The sequence below is a fragment of the Gorilla gorilla genome, chromosome 4 (genome assembly GCF_029281585.2).
Source record: "Gorilla gorilla gorilla isolate KB3781 chromosome 4, NHGRI_mGorGor1-v2.1_pri, whole genome shotgun sequence".
NCBI lineage: Eukaryota > Metazoa > Chordata > Mammalia > Primates > Hominidae > Gorilla > Gorilla gorilla.
The window spans coordinates 130,087,441-130,112,413 of NC_073228.2; the positions used below are offsets into that span (position 1 = coordinate 130,087,441).

Here is a 24,973-nt window from a genome sequence, read left to right on the forward strand (position 1 = left end):
CATACTGAATTATTTGTAGTTCAAATGATATGCAGTCTGAGACTGGCTTTAATCTCCTGAAAAATGAAGTATGAGGAGATAGATAAAATCAGAATAACAAAGCAATGACCATTATTGAAGCTGGGTCATGGAAACAGGGCTTCATTATACTGTTTTTTTCTACTTCTATTTAGGTTCAAAATTTGTAACAATTAAAAACGTTTTTTAAAAATTAATTACTGGAGATACAAAAGTGTCATCTAAGGAGTACAATGTCCCTGATGTTATCTTTTTATAAAAGGAAAATTAAGCATCATCTCGTAGTACTATAGAAATATGTAAAGATCCGTGATAAATAACATCAGGAAAGTTTCAAGATACAAAATCAGTGTACAAAAGTCAGTAGCATTTCTATACACCAAAACATCCAAGCTGAGAGCCAAATCAGAACACAATCCCATTCACAATAGTCACAAAAAGAATAAGATACTTGGGTATACAGCTAACCAGAGGGTGAAAGATCTCTACAATAAGAATTACAAAACACTGCTCAAAGGAATCAAAGATTACATAAACAAATGGAAAACATTTTCTGCTCATAGGTGGAAAGAATCAATATCATTAAAATGGCCATACTACCCAAAACTACTTACAGATTCGCTGCATTCCTATCAAGTTACCAATGACATTCTTCACAGAATTAGAAAAAACTCCTTTAAAATTCATAGGGAACCAAAAAGGAGCCCAAATAGCCGAGGAAATCCTAAGCAAAAAGAACAAAGTGGGAGGGATCATGTTACCTGACTTCAAACTATACTTCAAGGCTACAGTAACCAAAACAGCATGGTACAAGCACAAAAACAGACACATAGACCAATGAAATAGAACAGAGAGCCCAAAAATAAATGCTGCACACTTACAACCATCTTATATCCAACAAAGTCAACAAAAACAAGCAATGGGAAAAAGACTCCCTATTCCATAAATGATGCTAAGATAACTGGCTAGCCATATGCAGAAGATTGAAACTGGACCCCTTCCTTATACCACATACAAAAGTCAACTCAAGATGGGTTAAAGACTTACATGTAAGACCCCAAACTATAAAAACCATGGAAGACAACCTAGGCAATATCATTCTAGACATAGAAAGGGTAAAGTTTTCATGACAAAGATGCCAAAAGCAATTGTGGTAAAAATAAAGATTGACAAATGGGTCCTAACTAAACTAAACAGCTTCTGCACAGCAAAAGAAACTATCAACAGGGTAAACATACAACCTACAGAATGGAAAAAACATTGTAAACTATGTATTCAATAAAGGTCTAATATCAAGACTCTGTAAGGAACTTGTACAAATTAACAAGCAAAAAACAAACAACCCCATTAAAAAGTAGGCAAAGCTACCAACCAAGAGAAGCCTGGAATCTGATGGATTTACAGCCAAATTCTACCAGATGTATAAAGAAGAGCTGGTACCATTCCTACAGAAATTATTTCAAAAAACTGAGGAGGGACTCCTAACTCATTTATGAGGCCAGCATCATCTTGATACCAAAACCTGGCAGACACAACAACAAAAAAAAACTTCAAAGCAATATCCTTGATGAACATCAGTGAAAAAATCCTCAACAAGATACTTGCAAACCAAATCCAGCAGCACATCAAAAAGCTAATCTACTGTGATGAACTAGGCTTCATCCCCAGCAAGCAAGGTTGGTTCAACATATACAAATCAATAAATGTGATTCATCACATAAATAGAACTAAAGACAAAAAACACATGATTATCTCAACAGATGCAGGAAAGGCTTTCACTAAGATTCAACACCCTTTCATGTTAAAATCCCTCAAGAAACTAGGTACTGAGGGAACATACCTCAAAATAGTAAGCCATCTATGACAAACTCACAGCCAACATTATACTGAATTGACAAAAGCTGGAAGCATTCCACTTGAAAACTGGCAGAAGATGAGGATCACCACTCACCTCTCTCACCACTTCTATTCAACATAGTATTGGAAGCCCTAGCCAGAGCAGTCAGGCAGCATAAATAAATAAAAGGCATCCAAATAGGAAGAGAGGAAGCCAAACTATCTGTCTGCAGACAACATGATTCAATATCTAGAAAACCCCATTGTCTCAACCCAAAAGCTCCTCCAGCTGATAGACAACTTCAGCGAAGTTTCAGGATACAAAATCAATGTACAAAAATCACTAGCATTCCTGTATACCAACAACACCGAAACCGAGAGCCAAATTATAAAGGCAACTCCATTCACAATTGCCACACAAAGGAAATAAAGTACCTAGGAACACAGCTAACCAGCGAGGGGAAAGCTCTCTACAATAACAATTATAAAACATTGCTCAAAAAAATCAGAGAAGACACAAATGAAAGGAAAAACATCCCATGCTTATGGACAGGGAGAATCAATGTCATTAAAATGGTTACACTGCCCAAAGCAATTTACAAATTTAGTGCTATTCCTATCAAACTATCTACACCATTCTTCACAGAACTAAAAAAAATTAACTATTTTAAAATTCGTATGGCCAGGCATGGTGGCTCACACCTGTAATCCTAGCACTTTGGTAGGCTAAGGCAGGCAGATCACCTGAGGTCAGGAGTTTGAGACCAGCCTGGCCAACATAGTGAAACCCCATCTCTACTAAAAATGAAAAATTTAGCTGGGCATGGTATTGCACATCTGTAATCCCAGATACTTGGGAGGCAGGAGAATTGCTTCAACCCGGAAGGCAGCGAAGGTTGCAGTGAGCCAAGATTGTGCCACTGTATTCCAGCCTGGGTGACAGAGCAAAGCTCTGTCTCAAGAAAAAGAAAAAGTGTAAAACCATAAAAGAGCTCAAATAGCCAAAGCAACCCTAAGCAAAAAGAACAAAGCTGGAGGCATTGAGAGGTGACAATGTGCTAGCAGCCCTCGATCACTCTCGGTGTCTCCTCGGCCGTGGCGTCCACTCTGGCCACACTTGGGGAGCCCTTCAGCCTACTGCTGTGCTATGAGGGCCCCTCTCTGGGACTGGCTGAGGCCAGAGCCAGCTCCCTCTGCTCACAGGGAGGTGTGGAGGGACAGGCGCAGGTGAGAGCCGGGGCTGTGCACAGCACTCGCGGGCCAGCGTGGGTTCTGGGTAGGTGTGGGCTCAGTGGGCCCCGCACTTGACATGGCCAGCCAACGCCTGCTGGGCTTGATCAGTGGCTGGGTCCCATGCCTGGACCATCGTTCCCTCTTCACAGGGTCATTGGCCACGATGGCGGGTCTCCATCTCTGTCTCACTTCCCCTCTTTTCCTCTTGGTTGTCTGGGATGAGCTCCTTCTGGGCTGCCGAAGTGCCCGGGCTAGGAGCTGCAAAGTCCTGTGGCAAGTGCCAGTGAGAGGTGAAGCCAGATGGGCTTCTGGGACTTGTAGGGACTTGGAGAACTTTTGTGTCTAGCTAAAGGATTGTAAACACACCTATCAGCACTCTGTGTCTAGCTAAAGGTTTGTAAATGCACCAATCAGCATTCTGTGTCTAGCTAAAGGATTGTAAATGCGCCAGTCAGCACTCTGTGTCTAGCTAAAGGATTGTAAACACGCCAATCAGCACTCTGTCAAAACGGACCAATCAGCTGTCTGTAAAATGGACCAATCAACTCTGTAAAATGGACCAATCAGCAGGATGTGGGTGGGGCCAGATAAGGGAATAAAAGCAGGCCACCTGAGCCAGCAGCAGCAACCCGCTCGGGTCCCCTTCGACACCGTGGAAGCTTTGTTCTTTCGCTCTTTGCAATAAATCTTGCTGCTGCTCACTCTTTGGGTCTGCACCAACTTTCTGAGCTGTAACACTCACCGCGAAGGTCTGCAGCTTCACTCCTGAGGCCAGTGAGACCATAAACCCACTCAAAGGAATGAACAACTCCAAACATGCTGCCTTTAAGAACGGTAACACTCACTGCGAGGGTCTGCGGCTTCATTCTTGAAGTCAGCGAGACCAAGAACCCACCAATTCTGGACACATTTTGGTGACCACGAAGGGACCATTGCTTATCGCCAAGTGGTGAGTACCACTGGACCCCTTTCACTTGCTATTCTGTCCTATTTTTCCTTAGAATTCGGGGGTTAAATACCGGGCACCTGTCGGCCAGTTAAGAGCAACTAGCATGGCTGCTAGACTAAAGACACTGGTGTCAGGCTTTCTGGGAAACGGCTCTCTAACAATCCCTGCCTCTTCAGAGTTTGGAGCATTTGTTTGCCTGGAACCAGCTTCCACTTTTCCTGTACTTCTGGGCTGAGCCAAGGATCGACAGAGAGGAAAGCCATTCAGCTCCGGGGTCCCAACAACAAGTTGGTTGACCCTGTGGCCATGAGCAGAACTCTCAAAGTCATGTCACCCAAGGGAGACTCACCCATCTATTCTATCTACCCTGACCATTGCCTCCTGGGTCCTAATGCCTGCCAAACAAACTTCCTCTCACCTCTCTTCTCCGAGGCTAGTCCCACTTCTAAAAATCACTCCCTGCTTTTCTAGTTTCTCCTATGAGAATGATTTCTAATATAAACTCCAGGACTCTGTTACCTTCTTTAGGCACCTGGGCTCACCAATCAGAAAGACATAATTTTTGCCCAAAGCCCCATCATAGGGGGGACTATCTGGAATTTTAGGATCCCTCCTCAGACTAGCAGGCCTAACAAAAGCTATTCCTGAAGCTAGGATATGGGGAGCCTCAGAAATTGTATCCTTCCTATTCATATAAGTGAGAACAAAAGGTGTCACTCTTCCAACTCTGGAGATCCCTCTCCTCCCTCAGGGTATGGCCCTCCACTTCATTTTTGGGGCATAACATCTTTATAGGACAAAGGTAAGGTCCCAATACTAACAGGAGAACGCTTAGGACTCTAACAGGTTTTCAAGAATGCATCGGTAAGGGCCACTAAATCCGATTTTTCTCAGTCCTCTTTGTGGTGTAGGAGGACAGGTAAGGGTGCAGGTTTTTGAGAATGTGTTGGTAAGGGCCACTAAATCCAACCTTCCTCAGTCCTCCTTGTGGTCTGGGAGGAACACTAGTGTTTCTGCTGCTGCATCGGTGAGCTCAACTATGCCCATCAGCAGGGTCCAGGGACTGTTGCGGGTTCTTGGGCGGGGGAGAAACAAAACAAACCAAAACCATGGGCAGTTTTGGCTTTCAGATGGGAAACACTCAGGCATCAACAGGCTCACCCTTGAAATGCATCTTAAGCCATTGGGACCAATTTGACCCACAAACCCTGAAAAAGAGGTGGCTCATTTTTTTCTGCACTACAGCCAGGCCCCAATATTCTCTCTCTGATGGGGAAAAATGGCCACCTGAGGGAAGTACAAATTACAATACTATCCTGCAGTTTGACCTTTTCTGTAAGAGGGAAGGCAAATGGAGTGAAATACCTTATGTCCAAGCCTTCTTTTCATTGAAGGAAAATACACAACTATGCAAAGCTTGCAATTTACATCCCACAGGAGGACCTCTCAGCTTACACCCATATCTTAGCCTCCCTATAGATCCCCTTCCTATTAATGATAACCCTCCTCAAATCTCCCCTGCCCAGAAGGAAATAAGCCAAGAAATCTCCAAAGGACCACAAAAACCCCCAGGCTATCGGTTATGTCCCCTTCAAGCTGTAGGGGGAGAGGAATTTGGCCCAACCCAGGTACATGTCCCCTTCTCCCTCTCTGATTTAAAGCAGATCAAGGCAGACCTGGGGAAGTTTTCAGATGATCTCGATAGGTACATAGATGTCCTACAGGGTCTAGGGCAAACCTTCGACCTTAATTGGAGAGATGTCATGCTACTGTTAGATAAAACCCTGGCCTTTAATGAAAAGAATGCAGCTTTAGCTGCAGCCTGAAAGTTTGGAGATACTTGGTATCTTAGTCAAGTGAATGACAGCTGGAGAAAGCGACAAATTCCCTACCGGTCAGCAAGCCATCCCCAGTATGGATCCCCACTGGGACCTCTACTCAGATCATGGGGACTGGAGTCGTAAACATCTGTTGACCTGTGTTCTAGAAGGACTAAGGAGAATTAGGAAAAAGCCCATGAATTATTCAATGATGTCCACCATAACTCAGGGAAAGGAAGAAAATCCTCCTGCCTTCCTTGAGCAGCTAAGAGAGGCCCTAAGAAAATATACTCCCCTGTACCCGAATCACTTCAGGGTCAATTGATTATAAAAGATAAATTTGTTACCTAATCAGCCACAGATATCAGGAGAAAGCTCCAAAAGCAAGCCCTGGGCCCTGAACAAAATTTGGAGGCATTATTAAACCTAGCAACCTTGGTGTTCTGTAATAGGGACCAAGAGGAACAGGCCCAAAAGGAAAAGCAAGATCAGAGAAAGACTGCAGCCTTAGTCATGGCCCTCAGATAGACAAACCTTGGTAGTTCAGAGAGGACAGAAAATGGAGCAGGCCAATCACCTGGTAGGGCTTGTTATCAGTGTGGTTTACAAGCACACCTTAAAAAAGATTGTCCAATGAGAAACAAGCCGCCCCCTCCTCCATGTCCACTATGCCGAGGCAATCACTGGAAGGTGCACTGCCCCAGAGGACAAAGGTTCTCTGGGTCAGAAGCCCCCAACCAGATGATTCAACAACAGGACGGAGGGTGCCCAGGGCAAGCGCCAGCTCATGTCATCACCCTCACTGAGCCCTGGGTACATTTAACCATTGAGGGCCAGGAAATTGACTTCCTCCTGGACATTGGTGCGGCCTTCTCAGTGTTAATCTCCTGTCCTGGATGACTGTCCTCAAGGTCCATTACCATCTAAGGAATCCTGGGACAGCCTGTAACCATGTATTTCTCCCACCTCCTCAGTTGTAATTGGGAGACTGCTCGTTTCACATGCCTTTCTTGTTATACCTGAAAGTCCCACACCCTTATTAGGGAGGGATATATTAGCCAAAGCTGGAGCTATTATCTACATGAATATGGGGAACAAGTTACCCATTTGTTGTCTCCTACTTGAAGAGGGAATCAACCCTGAAGTCTGGGCATTGGAAGGAAAATTTGGAAGGGCAAAAAATGCCCACCCAGTCCAAATCAGGCTAAAAGACCCCACCACTTTTCCTTATTAAAGGCAATATCCCTTAAGGCCTGAAGCTCATAAAGGTTTACAGGATATTGTTAAACACTTAGAAGCTCAAGGCTTAGTAAGGAAATGTAGCAGTCCCTGCAACATCCCAATTATAGGAGTATAAAAACCAAATGGTCAGTGGAGACTAGCGCAAGATCTTAGACTCATCAATGAGGCAGTAATTCCTCTATATCCAGTTGTACTCAATCCCTATACTCTGCTCTCTCAAATACTAGAGGAAGCAGAATGGTTCACAGTTGTAGATGCCTTCTTCTTTATTCCCCTGCACTCTGACTCCCAGTTTCTCTTTGCCTTTGAGGATCCCACATACCACACATCCCAACTTATGTGGACTCTCTTGCCCCAAGGGTTTAAGGATAGCCCTCACCTGTTTGGTCAGACACTGGCCCAAGATATAGGCCACTACTCAAGTCCAGGCCCTCTGGTCCCTCAGTATGTGGATGATTTACTTTTGGCTACCAGTTCAGAAGCCTCATGCCAGCAGGCTACTCTAGATCTCTTCAACTTTATAGCTAATCAAGGGTACAAGATGTCGAGGTCGAAGGCCCAGCTTTGCCTACAGCAGGTCAAATATCTAGGCCTAATCTTAGCCAGAGGGACCAGGGCCTTCAGCAAGGAATGAATACAGCCTATACTGGCTTCTCCTTACCCTAAGACATTAAAACAGTTTCAGGGGGTTCCAAGTTGCAGATTCCAAGGGGGTTCCTTGGAATCACTGGCTTTTGCCAACTGTGGATCCCCAGATACAGTGAGATAGCCAGGCCCCTCTATACTATAATCAAGGAGACCCAGAGGGCAAATACTCATTTAGTAGAATGGGAACCAGAGGCAGAAACAGCCTTCAAAACCTTAAAGAAGGCCCTAGTACAAGCTCCAGTTTTAAGCCTTCCCACAGGACAAAACTTCTCTTTATACATCACAGAGAAAGCAGGGATAGCTCTTGGAGTCCTTACTCAGACTTGTGGGACAACCCCACAACCAGTGGCATACCTAAGTAAGGAAATTGATGTAGTAACAAAAGGCTGGCCTCACTGTTTATGGGTAGTTGCGGCAGTGGCTGTCTTAGTGTCAGAGACTATCAAGATAATACAAGGAAAGGATGTCACTGTCTGGACTACTCATGATGTAAATGGCATGCTAGGTGCCAAAGGAAGTTTATGGCTATCAGACAGCCAACTACTTAGATACCAGGTGCTACTCCTTGAGGGACCAGTGCTTCAAATACATACGTGCATGGCCCTCAACCCTGCCACTTTTCTCCCAGAGGATGGGGAACCAATCAAGCATGACTGCCAACAAATTATAGTCCAGACTTATGCCACCCGAGAGGATCTCTTAGAAGTCTCCTTAACTAACCCTGACCTTAACCTATATACCGATGGAAGTTCATTTGTGGAGAATGCGATATGAAGGGCAGGTTATGCCATAGTTAGTGATGTAACCATACTTGAAAGTAAGCGTCTTCCCCCAGGGACCACTGCCCAGTTAGCAGAACTAGTGGCACTTACCCGAGCTTAGAACTGGGAAAGGGAAAAAGAATAAATGTGTATACAGATAGCAAGTATGTTTATCTAATCCTACACGCCCATGCTGCAATATGGAAAGAAAGGGAGTTCCTAACTTCTGGGGGAACCCCCATTAAATACCACAAGGAAATTATAGAGTTATTGCATGAAGTGCAAAAACCCAAGGAGGTGGCAGTCATACACTGCCAAAGCCATCAGAAAGGTGAAGGAGAAAAGGCAGAAGGAAACCGTCAGGCAGATGCTGAGGCCAAAATTGCTGCCAGGTGGAACCCCCCATTAGAAATACCTACTGAAGGACCCTTGGTATGGAACAACCCCCTCCAAGAGGTTAAGCCCCAGTATTCCCTGACTGAAAGAGAATGGGGACTTTCACAGGGGCATAGTTTTCTCTCCTCAGGGTAGTTAATGACAGAAGAAGGAAAGGTACTGATACCCGAAGCCAGCCAGTGGAAAATACTTAAAACCCTCCACCAAACTTTTCATATGGGTATTGAAAACACTCAAAGGGCCAAATCTCCTCTGAACCATCCAACAAGTAGTCAAAGCCTGTGAGTTGTGCCAATGGAATAATCCCTTGGTCCATCGTAAGGCCCCTTTGGGGGAACAAAGAATATGTCATTATCCTGGACAGGACTGGCAGTTAGACTTCACACCTATGCCTAAGTCAAAGGGATTTCAATACTTGTTGGTCTGTGTTGATACCTTTACAAATTGGATAGAAGCTTTCCCCTGCAAGACAAAGAAGTCTCAGGAAGTGATTAAAGTCCTAATCCATGAAATAATTCCTAGATTTGGGCTTCCCCAAAGCTTACAGAGCAACAACGGTCCGGCTTTTAAAGCCACGATAACTCAGGGAATTTCCAGGGCGCTAGGGATACCTTATCACTTTCACTGCGCCTGGAGGCCACAATCCTCAGGGAAGGGTGAGAAGGCAAATGAAACACTCAAGAGGCACTTAAGGAAACTAACACAAGAAATTCATCTCCCATGGCCTACTCTTTTGCCCATGGCCTTGTTGAGAATCTGAAATTCTCCTCACAAAATGAGGCTCAGTCCATATGAAATGCTGTATGGACAACCTTTTCTCACAAATGACCTCCTACTTGATCAGGAAACAGCCAACTTGGTCAAAGATATAACTTCTTTGGCAAAATATAAACAAAACCTTAAAAACCTACCTGAAGGATGTCACAGAAAAAAGGGAACAGAGTTGTTTCAACCAGGAGATCTAGTGTTGGTCAAATCTCTCCCCTCTACCTGCCCATCTATGGACTCTTTGTGGGAAGCACCATACTCAGTAATCCTCTCTACCCCCACTGCAGTTAAGGTGGCAGGAGTGGAATCTTGGATTCACCACACCTGAGTTAAACTTTGGACATCCCCTGAGGAACCTGCAGGACCCTAAGCTCAGGAGTCCCAAGATCAGCCAGACCACCCTCGATACACCTGTGAACCATTGGAGGACTTACATCTCCTATTTCAGAAGGAAACATCCCAGACTAAAAAGGCTCCTACCACTGATCCTGTGGAAAAACCCCTTCCTCCTTAAAAAAGGTAAGTGAAAACAGCATACTAACCATACTCTTTGCAATAGGACTATATACTGTAGCTCCTACCAGGATGAAAATCCTAATCACATCAACCTTCTTTCTTCAATCTTCCTTCCTTTTGACAGCAATTTACTCCTACCTTTAACTCAGACTAGATAAAATAATCTTGTCTTCCAGAGCACCCTCTTTACCTTCTTATTTGCTCTTTCCCTACGTATATCCCTCCTGCTTCCTTGGATACCTCATACAATCACAAACTCCCCTTCCACTAGCTCCTAATTGTCTCTACGAGACTCTCAACTTAACGCACTCTCTGTTAAACCAGTCCAATCCTTCCCTGGCAAATGACTGTTGGCTTTGTATCTCTCTATCAACCTCTGCTTACGTTGCCAATCCCATTCCCCCAAAGAACTGGGTCTTTACCAACTTAACCTACCACCCTCATTATGAAGGAAAAGACCCTTTCCGACTTCTAAATATGCAATCATTAACTGACTTCCCCATCTCTGATAGGACCAAGAATACCCTAATAGGACGTGCAATCCAACTTTTACGTTCTTACATTTCCAACCTCACCTATTACACAAGCAATGAAAAGCTGATACATGGCCCCGTAACTATGAATACCATTTTAACTTTCCAAGCCCCTTTATGCATCCAACGCAACCTGTTATCAGGCCTGCCCCTGGGGCACTACTACCCCATCAGTGTAATTACACCCTACAACTTCAAGCCCCAACTCATCATAGTAACTTCCGAGTCACCCGAACAGCTCCATTCAGATGGTTTGTCCGCTTCTCAAGGCCCCCAAAAATCATCACCTCCTCTCTGCTTAACAAACATTCCAGGTTTTGTAATGGCAAACATACTCCCTGTATGACCGTTCATCCCTGGACTCCCTCCAGCAGTGCCCCCACCACTCGTGAATGCCTTCTCATCCCCTCTTTCAATCACTCTCTTGAATGGTTCCTAGTGGATACAAAACACTTTTTTCTCCAATGGGAAAACAGAACACAGGGAGCCACTCAGTTTGCTCCCAACACCCCTTTCCAGCCGCTCACTGGAGCTACCTTGGCAAGTACTCTAGGAGTATGGGAAAATGAAAACAACAAATTCACACACCTTTTTGACATATACAACCAGTTCTGTCTACCCAGCCAAGGTATATTCTTCTTATGTGGAACATCGACCTATATCTGCCTCCGCACTAACTGGACAGGCACCTGTGCCTTAGTCTTTCTAAGTCCCAACATTAACATTGCCCCAGGAAATCAGACCTTATCAGTACCCCTCAAAGTTCAAGTCTGTCAGCACAGAGCCATCAGTGCTAATACCCCTACTTATAGGGTTAGGAATGGCTACTGCTACAGGAACCAGAATAGCCAGTTTATCTACTTGATTATCCTACTACCACACACTCTCAAAGGATTTATCAGACAGTTTGCAAGGAATAACGAAATCTATCCTTACCCTACAATCCCAAATAGACTCTCTGGCAGCAGTGATTCTCCAAAACCACCGAGGCCTAGACCTCCTCACTGCTGAGAAAGGAAGACTCTGCACCTTCTTAGGGGAAGAGTGTTATTTTCACACTAACCAGTCAGGGATAGTACAAGATGCCACTGTGCATTTACAGGAAAAGGCTTCTGAAATCAGGCAACGCCTTTCAAACTCTTATACCAACCTCTGGAGTTGGACAACATGGCTTCTCCCCTTTCTAGGTCCCATGGCAGCCATCTTGCTGTTACTTGCCTTTGGGCCCTGTATCTTTAACCTTGTCAAATTTGTCTCCTCTAGAATCTAGGCCATCAAGTTACAGATGGTCTTACAAAGGGAACCCCAAATGAGCTCAACTAACGACTTCTACTGAGGACCCCTGGACCAAACCACTGGCCCTTCCACTGGCCTAAATAGTTCCCCTCTGGAGGATACTACAACTGCAGGGCTGCTTCTTCACCCCTATCCATCAGGAAGTAGCTAGAGTGGTCATCAGCCAAATTCCCAACAGCAGTTGGGGTGTCCTGTTTAAAGGGGGGATTGAGAGATAACAACATGCTAGCAGCCCTCACTTGCTCTCAGCACCTCCTTGGCCTCAGTGTCCACTCTGGCCACACTTGAAGAGCCCTTCAGCCCGCCACTGTGCTATGAGGGACCCTCTCTGGGGCTGGCCGAGGCTGGAGCCAGCTCCCTCTGCTCACAGGGAGGTGTGGAGGAACAGGCACAGGCAGGAACCGGGGCTGTGTGTGGTGCTCACAGGCCAGCGTGGGTTCCGGGTGGGTGCGGGCTCAGCAGGCCCCACACTTGGTGCGTCTGGCCGACGCCTGCTGGGCTTGATCAGAGTCTGGGTCCCATGCCTGGACCACCGTTCCCTCTTTGCAGGGTCATTGGCCATGATGGAGGGTGTCCGTCTCTTTCTCGCTTCCCCTCTTTTCCTCTTGGTTGTCTGAGATGAGCTCCTTCTGGGCTGCCAGAGTGCCTGGGCTAGGAGCTGCGGAGTCCTGTGGTGAGTGCCAGTTAGAGGTGAAGCCAGCTGGGCTTCTGGGATGGGTGGGGACTTGGAGAACTTTTCTGTCTAGCTAAAGGATTGTAAATGTACCAATCAGCACTCTGTGTCTAGCTAAAGGTTTGTAAATGCACCAGTCAGCACTCTGTGTCTAGCTAAAGGTTTGTAAACACACCAATCAGCGCTGTATGTCTAGCTAATCCGGTGGGGACTTGGAGAACTTTTGTGTCTAGCTAAAGGATTATAAATGCACAAATCAGCACTCTGTGTCTAGCTAAAGGATCGTAAATGCACCAATCAGCACTCTGTCAAAATGGACCAATCAGTTGTCTATAAAATGGACCAATCAGCTCTCTGTAAAACGGGCCAATCAGCTCTCTGTAAAATGGACCAATCAGCAGGATGTGGGTGGGACCAGATAAGGGAATAAAAGCAGGCCACCCGAGCCAGCAGTGGCAACCCACTCGGGTTCCCTTCCATGCTGTGGAAGCTTTGTTCTTTCACTCTTCGCAATAAATCTTGCTGCTGCTCACTCTTTGGGTCCATTCTGCCTTTCTGAGCTATAACACTCACCGCGAAGGTCTGCAGCTTCACTCCTGAAGCCAGCAAGACTACAAACCCACTGGGAGGGACGAACAACTCCAGACGGGAGGAACAAACAACTCTGGACACGCCACCTTTATGTACTGTAACAGCCACCGTGAAGGTCTGCAGCTTCACTCCTGAGGCCAGCAAGACCACAAACCCACCAGAAGGAACGAACAACTCCAGATGTGCCGCCTTTAAGAACTGTAACACTCACCACGAGGGTCCGCGGCTTCATTCTTGAAGTCAGCAAGACCAAAAACCCACCAATTCCAGACACAGCATCACATTACCTGACTTCAAATTATACTACAAGACTACAATAACCAAAACAGCGTAGTACTGGTAAGGCACATAGAACAATAGAACAGAAAGAGAACCCAGAAATAAGACCACACATCTACAACCATCTGATCTTTGACAAAGCTGACATAAACAAGCAATGGGGAAAATAATCCCTATTCAATAAATAGTACTGGGAGAACTGGCTAGCCATATGCAGAAGATTAAAGGAGGACCCCTTCATTATGCCTTCTAAAAAAATCAACTCAAGATGGATTAAAGACTTACATGTAGAACACAAAACTATAAAAACCCTGAAAGACAACCTAGGCAATACCCTCCTGGACATAGGAACAGGCAGATTTCATGACAGAGACACTAAAAGCAATTGCAACAAAAGCAAAGATTGACAAGTGGGATCTAATTAAACTTAAGAGCTTCTGCACAGGAAAAGAAACTATCAAGATGGTAAACAGACAACCTACAGGATGGGAGAAAATATTTGCTAACTATGCACCTGACAAAGATCTAATATTCAGCATCTATAAGGAACTTAAATTTACAAGAGAAAAATAATCCCATTGAAAAGTGGGTAAAGGACATGAACACACACTGCTCAAAAGACAACATACTTGTGGCCAACAAGCATATGAAAAAAGCTCAGTATCACTGATCATTAGAGAAATGCAATCCAAAACCACAATGAGATACCATCTTACACCAGTCAGAATGGCTACTATTAAAAAGTCAAAAAATAACAGATGCTGGCAAGGTCGCAGAGAAAAGGGAACCCTTATACACTGTTGGTAGGAGTGTAAATTACTTCAACCATTGTGGAAATCAATATGTTAATTCCTCAAAGAGCTAAAATCAGAACTACCATTTGACCCAGTAATCCCATTACTGGGTATATACCCAGATGAATATAAATCATTCTACCATAAAGACACGTGCTAGTGAATGTTCTTTGCAGCACTATTCACAAGAGCAAAGACATAGAGTAAACCTAAATGCCCATCAGTGACAGACTGGATAAAGAAAATGTGGTATATATACACCATGGAATACTACGCAGCCATAAACAAAAAGTCATGTCTTTTCCAGGAACATGGATAGAGCTGGAGGCTATTATCCTTAGCAAACTAATGCAGGAACAGAAAACCAAATACGCATGTTCTCATTTATATGTAGGAGCTAAATGATAAGAACTTACGAACACGAAGAAGAAAACAACAGACAGTGGGGTCTACTTGAGGGGTGGGGGGTAGGAGGAGGGAGAAAAACAGAAAAGGTAACTATTGGGTATTTGGCTTAATACTTGGGTTATGAAATAATATGTACAATAAACCCCCATGACACATGTTTACTTATGTAACAAACCTTCACCTGTATCCCCAAACCTAAAAGTTAAAAAAAAAAAACTAAAAAAAAAAAAAACTGGGCAAAGGACATGAACAGACATTGTTCAAAAGAAGACATACAACCAACGAGCATATGAAAAAAACTCAACATCACTGATTAGAGAAACGTAAACCAAAACCACAATGAGATACCGTATCACACCAGTCAGAAGGACTATTATTAAAAAGTCAAAAACATCAGTTGCTGGCAAGGTTACAGGGAAAAGAAAACATTTATACACTGCTGGTGGGAGTGTAAATTAGCCATTAGGGAAAGCAGTTTGATGATTTCTCAAAGAACTTAAAACAGAGGTACCATTCAACCCAGCAATCAATTATTGGGTCTACACCCGAAGGAATCCAAGTTGTACTACCATAAAGACACACATATGCATATGTTTATTGCAGCACTGGTCACAATAGCAAAGACATGGAATCAACCTAAATGCCCATCAATGGTAGACTGGATAAAGTAAATGTGGTACATATACACCATGGAATACTACACAGCCACAAAATGGAACAAAATCATGTCCTTTGCAGCAACATGGTTGGAGCTGGAAGTCATTATCCTGAGCAAACTAACACAGGAACAGAAAACCAAATACCACACATGTTAGCTTATAAGTGAGAGCTAAACACTGAGTACACATAGACACAAAAGAACAACAGATACCAGATACCAGGGCCTACTTGAGGTAGAGGTGGGAGGATGGAGAGGATCAAAAAACTATTATCAGGTACTATGTTTATTACTTGGGTGGTGAAATAATTTGTACATCAAACCCCCATGAGATAAAATTTACCTATATGACAAACCTCCACATGTACCCTTGAGCCTAAAATACAAGTTAAAAAAAAAAGAAATATGTAAAGACCCAAGGGACAATACTGCAGAAAAATTCAGGAAGCCCAGTGAGTAAAACCATTGGGCTTATCAGTTTAAATGATAATTACAGTTTGAGTAAAAGCAATGGATACAAAAGCCAGGCTGTAAAAGTCTGAAAGAAATGATCAACGATGAATTGTCAAAATGATAGGTTCTTAGAAGGCTTTGGCCATCATGGAAAAAGAGAGAAACTTGATTTAGATCACAAGTGGCATAATTAAGTACCATAATCAGTATCACCAAGTCAATCACGTATTTCTTAAAGTCACTAAATATTCAAAAGTATTATAATATCATAGAAGTAGCACTAGTTTAGTAATCTGAACATCTGAATTCTAATTTCAAACATTACCTGTGTTTGAAATTAGAACATATCTATTTTCTTCCCTTGGTGAAAAAAAGAGGTGGTTTTGAAGATGCGAAACTCTATAAATATGACTTTGGATCATCCTTCCCCTAAGGAGTGGATGCGTGAGAAAGGAGCCACAAAGAACAAGTCATGTCTTTTTTGGAAACATGGATGGAGCTAGAGGCTATTATCCTTAGCAAACGAATGCAGGAACAAAAAACCAAATACGCATGTTCTCACTTATATGTGGGAGCTAATTGATGAGAACTTATGAACACGAAGAAGAAAACAACAGACAGTGGGGCCTACTTGAGAGGGGAGGGTAGGAGGAGGGAGAAGTAGTACTTTACACTCCCACAGTGTATAAGGGTTCCCTTTTCTCTGCAACCTTGCCAGCATCTGTTATTTTTGACTTTTTAAAAAAGTGGAGAGGATGCGTGAGAAAGGAGAGCTGAGAGAATCCAACACGAAGCCTTGTTCAACTACTGGACTCTGGACATGCCAATCATCTTCACTTTGTACATGAGCATCTGCTTTGTACATAAGCAGAGGGCTGAAGGGATCTCTCAGACCAGAAACAGAAACATGTAGCCAATCACAGACTGGAGTGTAAGTCTGCCTCTGGTTACTGCAAGGAAGTAATTTATTATAGTGGAGCTACAAGAAACATGGGCATTAGCTTGGTCCGCATGTCTCTTACTGTGAACTGTCTCCAGATGTTAGCTAGAATTGCTCAGAGTCATCAAAAAGTTAAATAATCCTGGAACATCCAGTGAATAAGCTTGCAGCAAGTTTCAGGGAAGAGGTCAAGGTGAGGACAGAAATTTCTGGGATCATCAACTCTAAACTCTAAGTTCTTCCATCTGACTCCAAATACCTTGAGAACAGAAGGCATACCTTCCGTGCATTTATTCAACAAATATTGGAACCCGAGGATGTGTTAGACTCCATGCTGGGTGTTAGAAATGGAAGAGCAAATGTTATTTACTAATACTCCAACCAGCATAAATAACAATTTTGAATGGAAGGGGTCTTTGCTTTTCAGGTGAAGAGGACCACATGGGGTTCGGGAAAAGAATCTTTAGAAGTCAACATAAAAATATCTTTCTAATTCAGAAGCAGATGATATATTTACCCACACATTGGGAGAAAACCACGAAGCAGTTTTCCAGTAGAAAGCAATTACAAACAACACAACTTGTAATAATGGAGAAAATAATTTAATAGAAAACAGAAAATGATGGGCATAGACAAAGCAAAACTACTCTGCACAAAAAGATCCCCTTATGAGTAGAAAACAACTTCCACTGCTCCTGGCAAAACAAACAAACAAACCTGGATAGGATTTAGACTGTAGATGTACTTAAAACACAAATCTACTTCAGGCCAGAAGTAGGATTGCCAGATCTCATCTGCAACTAAACAGAGTGAAGTATGGATCCGAAAAATAGAAGTGTGCTTGTTGCTATGCTCTTGAAAATTTTAGGATGCTTCTCCTGGCTTTGGGAGAAAATATGTTTTTTGAAAACTACCGAACTGGGAGCACAAACTGTTCTCTCTGTTCAAATAGCAAAAGCAATAGATGATGAGGGTCCCTACCTCTTCTCCAAAGTAGAGCTCTGGAACTGGACTAGTTCAGAATCTGTAAGAGTAACAGTTTAAGTAGACAGAAAATGTAAAACAAAAAGGCATAAAATGGGACTGTGCTTCCAAAGAATACAATTGCCTTAAGAAACTCACCCTATGGTTAACCTGGGCAAGAAATTCACTCTCTGCCCCTCTATCTCTTGGTCCATTCCCCAGAGTAACTCTATCACACAGGAATATAATTGTTTTCTACTTCACTAAGCACTCACTCCTACAGCTTTTCACCTCATTTGAGATCAGTTTGACAGGCAATACCGCTAACTGGCAGAAGAGGACAGTGTGGAGCTTTCGGCTTGTACACATTCGGGCCCCTTTCAGTGTAACAATTCTGAATGTAAACACACAAATATGCGTTCTCTCATCAAGAGGAACAAAAGCAGAAGGAAGGTTGGCATTTAAAGAAGAGAACGATGGAAACCAGTACCCATGTGTAAAAGAATTAAAACATTTGAAAGGATTATAAATTTGGGGGCAGTAGAATGAGTGACCAGTCCCTACAATGTTCTCTTTCAATTAAACACCAACTCATGTGCTTCTTTCTTGGACTTGCTATGTCAACATCACTTGTCCATCCTTTGTTTATTTCACTTCATGAGCTCCTTGTCATTTAATTAATGCTTTGAGATGAAACATGAAATTTCCTTATCAATTCATTTTGAAAATATATTCTGACTTGTTAATATCTCTCTTCTTTGAAAGAACATTTCTATAGCTTATATTACAAGGAATGACAAGGGCAATTAACATTAAAAACTGAGCAGAACAAAGCTATGGTAATGAGGAGTGCTACAATTCATTCACCAAGATGCCCAGTGATAAAAGGATAAAATGAACCTACCTTTCTCTTTCTGATAACAAAGCAATTACAACTTGTAAAGTAACATGGAGAAAATAATAATTTAATAGAAAACAGAGAATGGTAGGCACAGACAAACACAAAGGAAAACAACTCTGCACAAAAGATAATTCACTTTATCACAACTTCCCATTGTGAGTAGAAAACGACTTGCCAAAAATGTCAGGATACACAGCAATATTTTTCCCAGAAAAAAAAAAATTTCTCGTATTGGTATTCAGAAGGTTGCTAGCAGAACAATACAAAGAAAGTCTTTGAAAGTAGTAAGCAAGGAAGCACAAGTAGAGGTCAAGCAAGGATAGTATGATAATGCACACACCCACACCAACGTACAGACACAAACATACTCACACTTAGAGACTAGAATTCCAAGAAAAAGAATTATGAGTTGGAGACCACAGGATTAACATTCTGAACGAGCAATCAACATTTGGACCAAATGAGATATGGCAGCCTCATGACCTTCAAAGATACGTGGGAGGACTCCAGCTGCCAAGACAATGTCAGCAGTTCCCACAGAATGCCAGGCAGACCCAGGCTGCAGAAAGCACATCTGTGGACCAACCCCAGTTCAACCATCTCTGGTTAAAAGGTGTTCTCATCAGCTGAGTGCATTGGCTCACACCTGTAATCCCAACACTTTAGAAGTCCGATGCGAGAGGATCACCTGAGGCCAGGAGTTTGAGACCAGCCCTAGCAACATAGTGAGAACCTGTCTCTACCAAAAATATAAACAAAATTTAAAAATTAGCTGGGAGTGGTGGCACATGTTACTAGCTACTAGGGAGGTTAAGGCGGGAGGATTGGGTGAGCCCAGGAGTTCGGGATTCAGTGAGTTATGATCAGACAACCATACTCCAGCCTGGATGGCAGATTTTTCCCAGACACTTTTTTAATTAAAAAAATAAAAAAAGTGCTCATCAAAGAACTTAAGCATGAAACTGATAGCCAAGGTGGTTAAGCTTCTGTTTGTAGCCCTGAAGCTTACTCCCAGAGTATTAAATCACTTCCATTGTTTCATCTTAAAATTGGGAATGGCGCCACTCACATGAAGATCAGGTAATGATTATAGAGTGTTCCAAAACTATTAAATATTATAAGATACAATACATGCAAGAATCAGCCTACACAGCAGATACGGGCTCCATGCTACTCATACCATGCATGTCACTCTCCAGGTGTTATTGATTGTGTGAGAAAAAGAATAGAATTCAGACTGTTTCCCATCTTTAGAGGGAATTGTATCTTCCTACAATAGCTGTGATGATGGTGCCAAAGTCGCTGTAAAGAATGTATATCCTGGCTGGGCACAGCGGCTCATGCCTGTAGTCCCAGCACTTTGGGAGGCCAAGGCAGGCGGATCACCTGAGGTCAGGAGTTTGAGACCAGCTTGGCTAACATGGTGAAGCCCCGTTTCTACTAAAAATACAAAAAATTAGTTGAGTATGGTGGCCCAGCTACTCAAGAGGCTGAGGCAGGAGAATCGCCTAAGCCCGGGAGGCGGAGGTCGCAGTGAGCAAAGATCGCGCCATTGCACTCCAGCTTTGGCAACAAGAGGTAAATTTCAACTCAAAAAAAAAAAAAAAGAATGTACATCCTTTATGAAGAACAAAAGTTCAATATTGAGCTGATCCTTCTTGCACACAGAATGCCTCTCTCTCTCAACACACTCCATCTCCCCTTTCCTTTTTCCCCCCCTCATTCTTGCCTTTTTATGCTTTCTTTCATGTACACTTATTCTTAACCGTAGCTTCTTGATTTTAATATAAAACTTAAAGTCACATTTATGCATCATATAACACATTCCAGTCCTTTCCAAAGTCAACAATCCAGGAATGGCCTGGCACAGTGAAGAGCTGTAAACCTACAGATTTTGAATATGTGACCATTTAGTTCAATCTCTCACCAGATGTTGAATCTCCTTCATAACATGCTCAACTGCCTCTAGTGATGATAAAAAAAAAAAGCAGCCTGTTGCATTTATGAGGTTTTAATTATTTGAAGGTTATTTATATATTGAACTTAAATCTGCCTCCCAATAGCTGTCAAGGAGCTTACATTCTAGTGAAGGACACAGACACCGGACAAATAAGTATTAGAGGTAGTGATGGTGTTCTGTAGAAAAAGTCATTTCCCAGCTGTATTAACTTAGATCTTTTTAGCCTCTTTTATCCTGTTTTTTTTATCTCTAGAAATATTTTAACAGTCTCTAAAATATGTTATTTGAATAATAACGTAAAATGCTAGCTTAGTACCTGACACAAACTAGTTGCTCAATGAAGACATATATCATTATCGTATACTTTGCTGTTGGTTTTTTTCCTGCTCCAGAGTTTGTTCCCAGCAATTCTGTAAGAAGGGGCAAGTTGAGGAGCTAGACTTGACTGACTCTCCAGTTTACCATCTATTCTGCAGTTAGACGAGTCTTCCGCCAGGTAATCCACAATAATAGTAAGGCTTCTAGCCATCCATGTCTCTGGAGAGGAGTGCAATGGCTATTGATGTTTGCTCCGACCCTGCATCCACTCCTCATTCTTCAAGTAACTGACTTTTGGGAAACCACCTTTTTCTATGTCCAGTCCATTTATTAGCAATGAAGCCAAGTCTGATCCCAGAGCGAAAGCTCGCTGCGTCCCATGTAGAGCAGTAAGAATGGACCAGGCGTGGCCACACAAACAGGAACCCAGAACCTGCAGTGCAACTATCAGGAAGTGGTAAGTTTTTTCCACTGGACTTGAAACAGGGAAAATCTGAACCTGGAACTGAGGGGGCCACTTGTTCAGACTTGTTCAGAAAACACAGAAAGCCAAAGGAGGGCAGGAGACATTTGGGTCCTGGCAAGAGATTTGAACCCCATAAAGTCACACTTGAAGACCATGTATATTTTTATTATATAAATCAACAAATTCCCCTTTTAAGTGAGTTTGAATTGAAGCTTTTAAGGCATTTAAGGCTGAAAGATTTCTTCTGTTTAGTTACAGTCTGATCAGATTTTCCCTGCAACAAACATAATCTGGACTTGGATGAAAGCTTCAATGGTTCTTAAAGCCTTTCAGTGCCTATTTCAAGTCATAGAGAGTTGAGCGGCAGGATGGCTAAGGTAAAGGTAGGGGGAAACTCAGTATTTGCCTCTAGTCAGCTACTTTATTCTTCTCAGTACCAACCAGGGCAAGGCATCCAGGGCTGGGGTTATCCATCCCACATCTGGATGTTCTCCAAATCTCCCAAAGGCACTCTATTTTCACCCCTTGTTCCCTACCTCTCCTCTTTCTTGACTTGCCACAACCTTTCATACTCCCACCTTCCAATGCTATCACTGAGAGAATCTACCCCACTCTCCTTTTTCTCAAGATCAGCCCCTCCTCTTTGGGTAAGTGTTCTCTCCCTTCTTCGGTCTTACAATTTTACTACTTTAAGCTTTGAGTGTCAGTGACTTTTGTTGCTTTGTTGAGTTAGTGAAACTCTGCAGAAAGGAATATCTAGCTCAGTATCCACTGAGGAGAGAAGCTGCAGTTGCTACTCCCAGAGGCTCTAAAATCAAAAATATTTCAATTCCACACACACAAAAATTTTTAAATATAAACCCACCTGTTTCTATTGGAAATTTATGTTATTCTCATTAACATAAGTTATACTGAGTTCTTTGAGAAGTAATACTTTATGGCCTTATTATGTTTTCCCTCTTGAACCCTTCCCTAAGTGTCATCAAACATTCTACAGGCCAAATTACTCCTCCCTAATTTTTGTCTGGGAGGGAGCATGTTTCAGTTCCTCTCTTCACATTAACATTATTAATTTCTCTTCTGTGGAATAGGACTAACTCACCAGAATTTTCCCTGGGCTGAGGGAAGCACTTCTCCAGATGGCCTTGTGCCCTTTGTCCTGAGTGCATGCTCACCAGGACACCTCCTGGTCCTTCCTTCAGATTCCGTGGTTTCTAGGGTAACCAAGTGGTCTCTGGATACATTCTGGTCCCTGGATAGAAATACTACCATCAACTAATAAGCTAACATTCTGATTTACACTCCTGCCTCTTGAGAGCTTAGATACTGTGAGTCAATATCTAGAAGACCATCTGTTTCTGGATGCCTTGTTGGATGAAGTTTCTAGATCAACAAAGCTGGAATCAGAGCTTAGAGATAATGACCCATGAACATACCACTTCCCTCTACTTCCTCTGTTATATAATGGAGCCAGCAGCTCTAGATATATCTTTATATCTCAGTTGTGTCTAATTGCAGCAGATAGCACTGGGCCCCTGATGTTGGAAGATGGAAGGAAGAATCATGGCAAGGTGAATGGCTCAAGGCCAACATAAATTCTCATGAATGTCTTTAGCTGTCTGCTGCAACCCTCAGGTGAGCAAGGGTTTGTCACAAGGAACCATAGACCTTGATCTGCCCAGATGGTCAGGAAGAGGTGGGTCCATTTTTCCTGAGCAACCATTCCAAAAATTTCCCATTTGTCTTTCTCCAGTCTTGTTTAAGCTCTTATCCTTGATTTCTCTTTCATTCATTTTTCTACTTGTGTTTAATGATAACTGCCCTAGTTTTTAAATATAAATGTAGCTCTGATACAATCCAATAGCTATTTAATATAAGATCATACAAAGCCTATAACCTTGACCTCATCCTTGGGAAAGTCCTCCACGCACACCCAGTGAGAGGTGTGTCTTCAGTGCCAGGAAGAGGTTGGATGGACAGAGGAGGCATCAGTATTAGGGAAAAAGTACAAGGACAGAATCAGCAAAGACAGGAACTTAAAAATGTGTGCATGATATATGGGCAGAGGGAAGACCAGTGAGACTTCCCAACTGGTTAAAAGAGTTCATTTTTGAAGGAACTCTTTTATGGAGATCATGTTGGATTATTAGGGCAAAATGTGATCATGGAAGCTCTGAAAGCTAGACTGAAAGGTATTCTTCACCATCGCAGGTAATGAAAAACAATTGTGAGTTCTTAAGGACCAACAAAATGCTATTTAGAAACAGGAATCTGGCACCAATACACAGGAAAGTTTGAAAGGGGGAGGGCCTGAACTAGAAAGTAGACTCAGAGAGTTGTTGCAATCAGCCAGATCCTGACACCTTGATGGCAGGTGTGATTTTTAAAATATTATAAATAACTATACAATGTTCAATTATCCATAAAAACCAATCCAAGATTGCTCTGATGACTTAAGCCTAGAACCCTGAATGACTGGCCAGTACTACATATCTTGCCCACAACACTGGTATCATCAAGTACGGGCTCATAAAGGTATCTCAGCTAAACTGAGAAATAAGTGCAATTTTTCACATTAATTCTTTGTAGCATTCATACTTAGATCAATAATCAATTAAGATATCCCAGAGTCTCTAATCCAGTGTGTTACTATGTTGTGCCCAAGAAGAACATATGCTAAGATGGACATGGAGAGGGAAAATTCAGGAGTTTTTTTTCTTCTTCCACACATGTGGATTTGTTCTTTATAAATGACAAACCTGCTTACAGAAAAGGAAATCGATGTGAGAGTGCAACAGTAAAGAAAGATAATAAAGTCCTACATGTCCTATGTATAAATGGAAAAGGGGACTATTTTTGATCCTACGTACTATTTAAACATTTTCTCTGGGTCATCTGTATAGCTATTTTTTGACTAATCTCAAAAAAAATGCCTGAAAACATTTTACTAAAAGCTACATTTTCTCCTTGTTGTGAAGTGTTAAAATGAACCCTATACTTTTAACAGATAATTATTCCAAGAGACAGAAAAAACTATTGACATTTTTACAATAACAGGTTATTAATATAATTCACTGCAGCTGAAAGCACATAGAATACACTTACAATGTGGCTGAATAAAGGTTGCATGTACTTTGTGTTTTATTCTGCATCAAACAAATATCTGTCATGCCAAATCCTAGACTAGGCATAGGAACTCTTAGAAATCTCTGATTCTCAGAAAAAGATGAGCAATTGGAAAAAGTTCCTCTTCTCTAAATAAATTCCACATCAAGTAGTCCTAGAAGTCAACACTAGAGAAGAAAAACACATCACAATCATTCTTCAGGATAATGTCTGCAAAGTGTCACCCTGGAAGCCCCAGCAACACAATTCCACAACATCTGAATTGCGTTGCAGAAGCAATATTACATAAGCTCCCTGAGAATAAGTAATCAAGGAGATGGATGCTACCTCTTTCCACAAATACATCATTTTTTCTCAGCAACTACTCATAGAAGAACATGAAGAAACAGAAGTGCGTATCTTTAAGATTACAGACACCTGCACCATT

The 24,973-nt window shown here is 42.5% G+C and overlaps 1 long non-coding RNA gene across 4 annotated transcripts in view; it reads right to left on the reverse strand.

Annotated features, from left to right (window-relative positions):
- LOC129533505 (uncharacterized) overlaps positions 1 to 24,973 on the reverse strand; it is a 281,213-nt gene that overhangs the window by 209,311 nt on the left and 46,929 nt on the right. Inside the window, exon 1 of one of the 4 annotated variants that reach the window (XR_010133933.1) lies at positions 22,523 to 22,658. The exons of the other annotated variants lie outside the window; for them this stretch is intronic. This is a non-coding gene — a long non-coding RNA (uncharacterized lncRNA). Of the gene's footprint in view, positions 1 to 22,522; positions 22,659 to 24,973 lie in introns of those variants that run through there. 4 annotated transcript variants of the gene reach the window in all.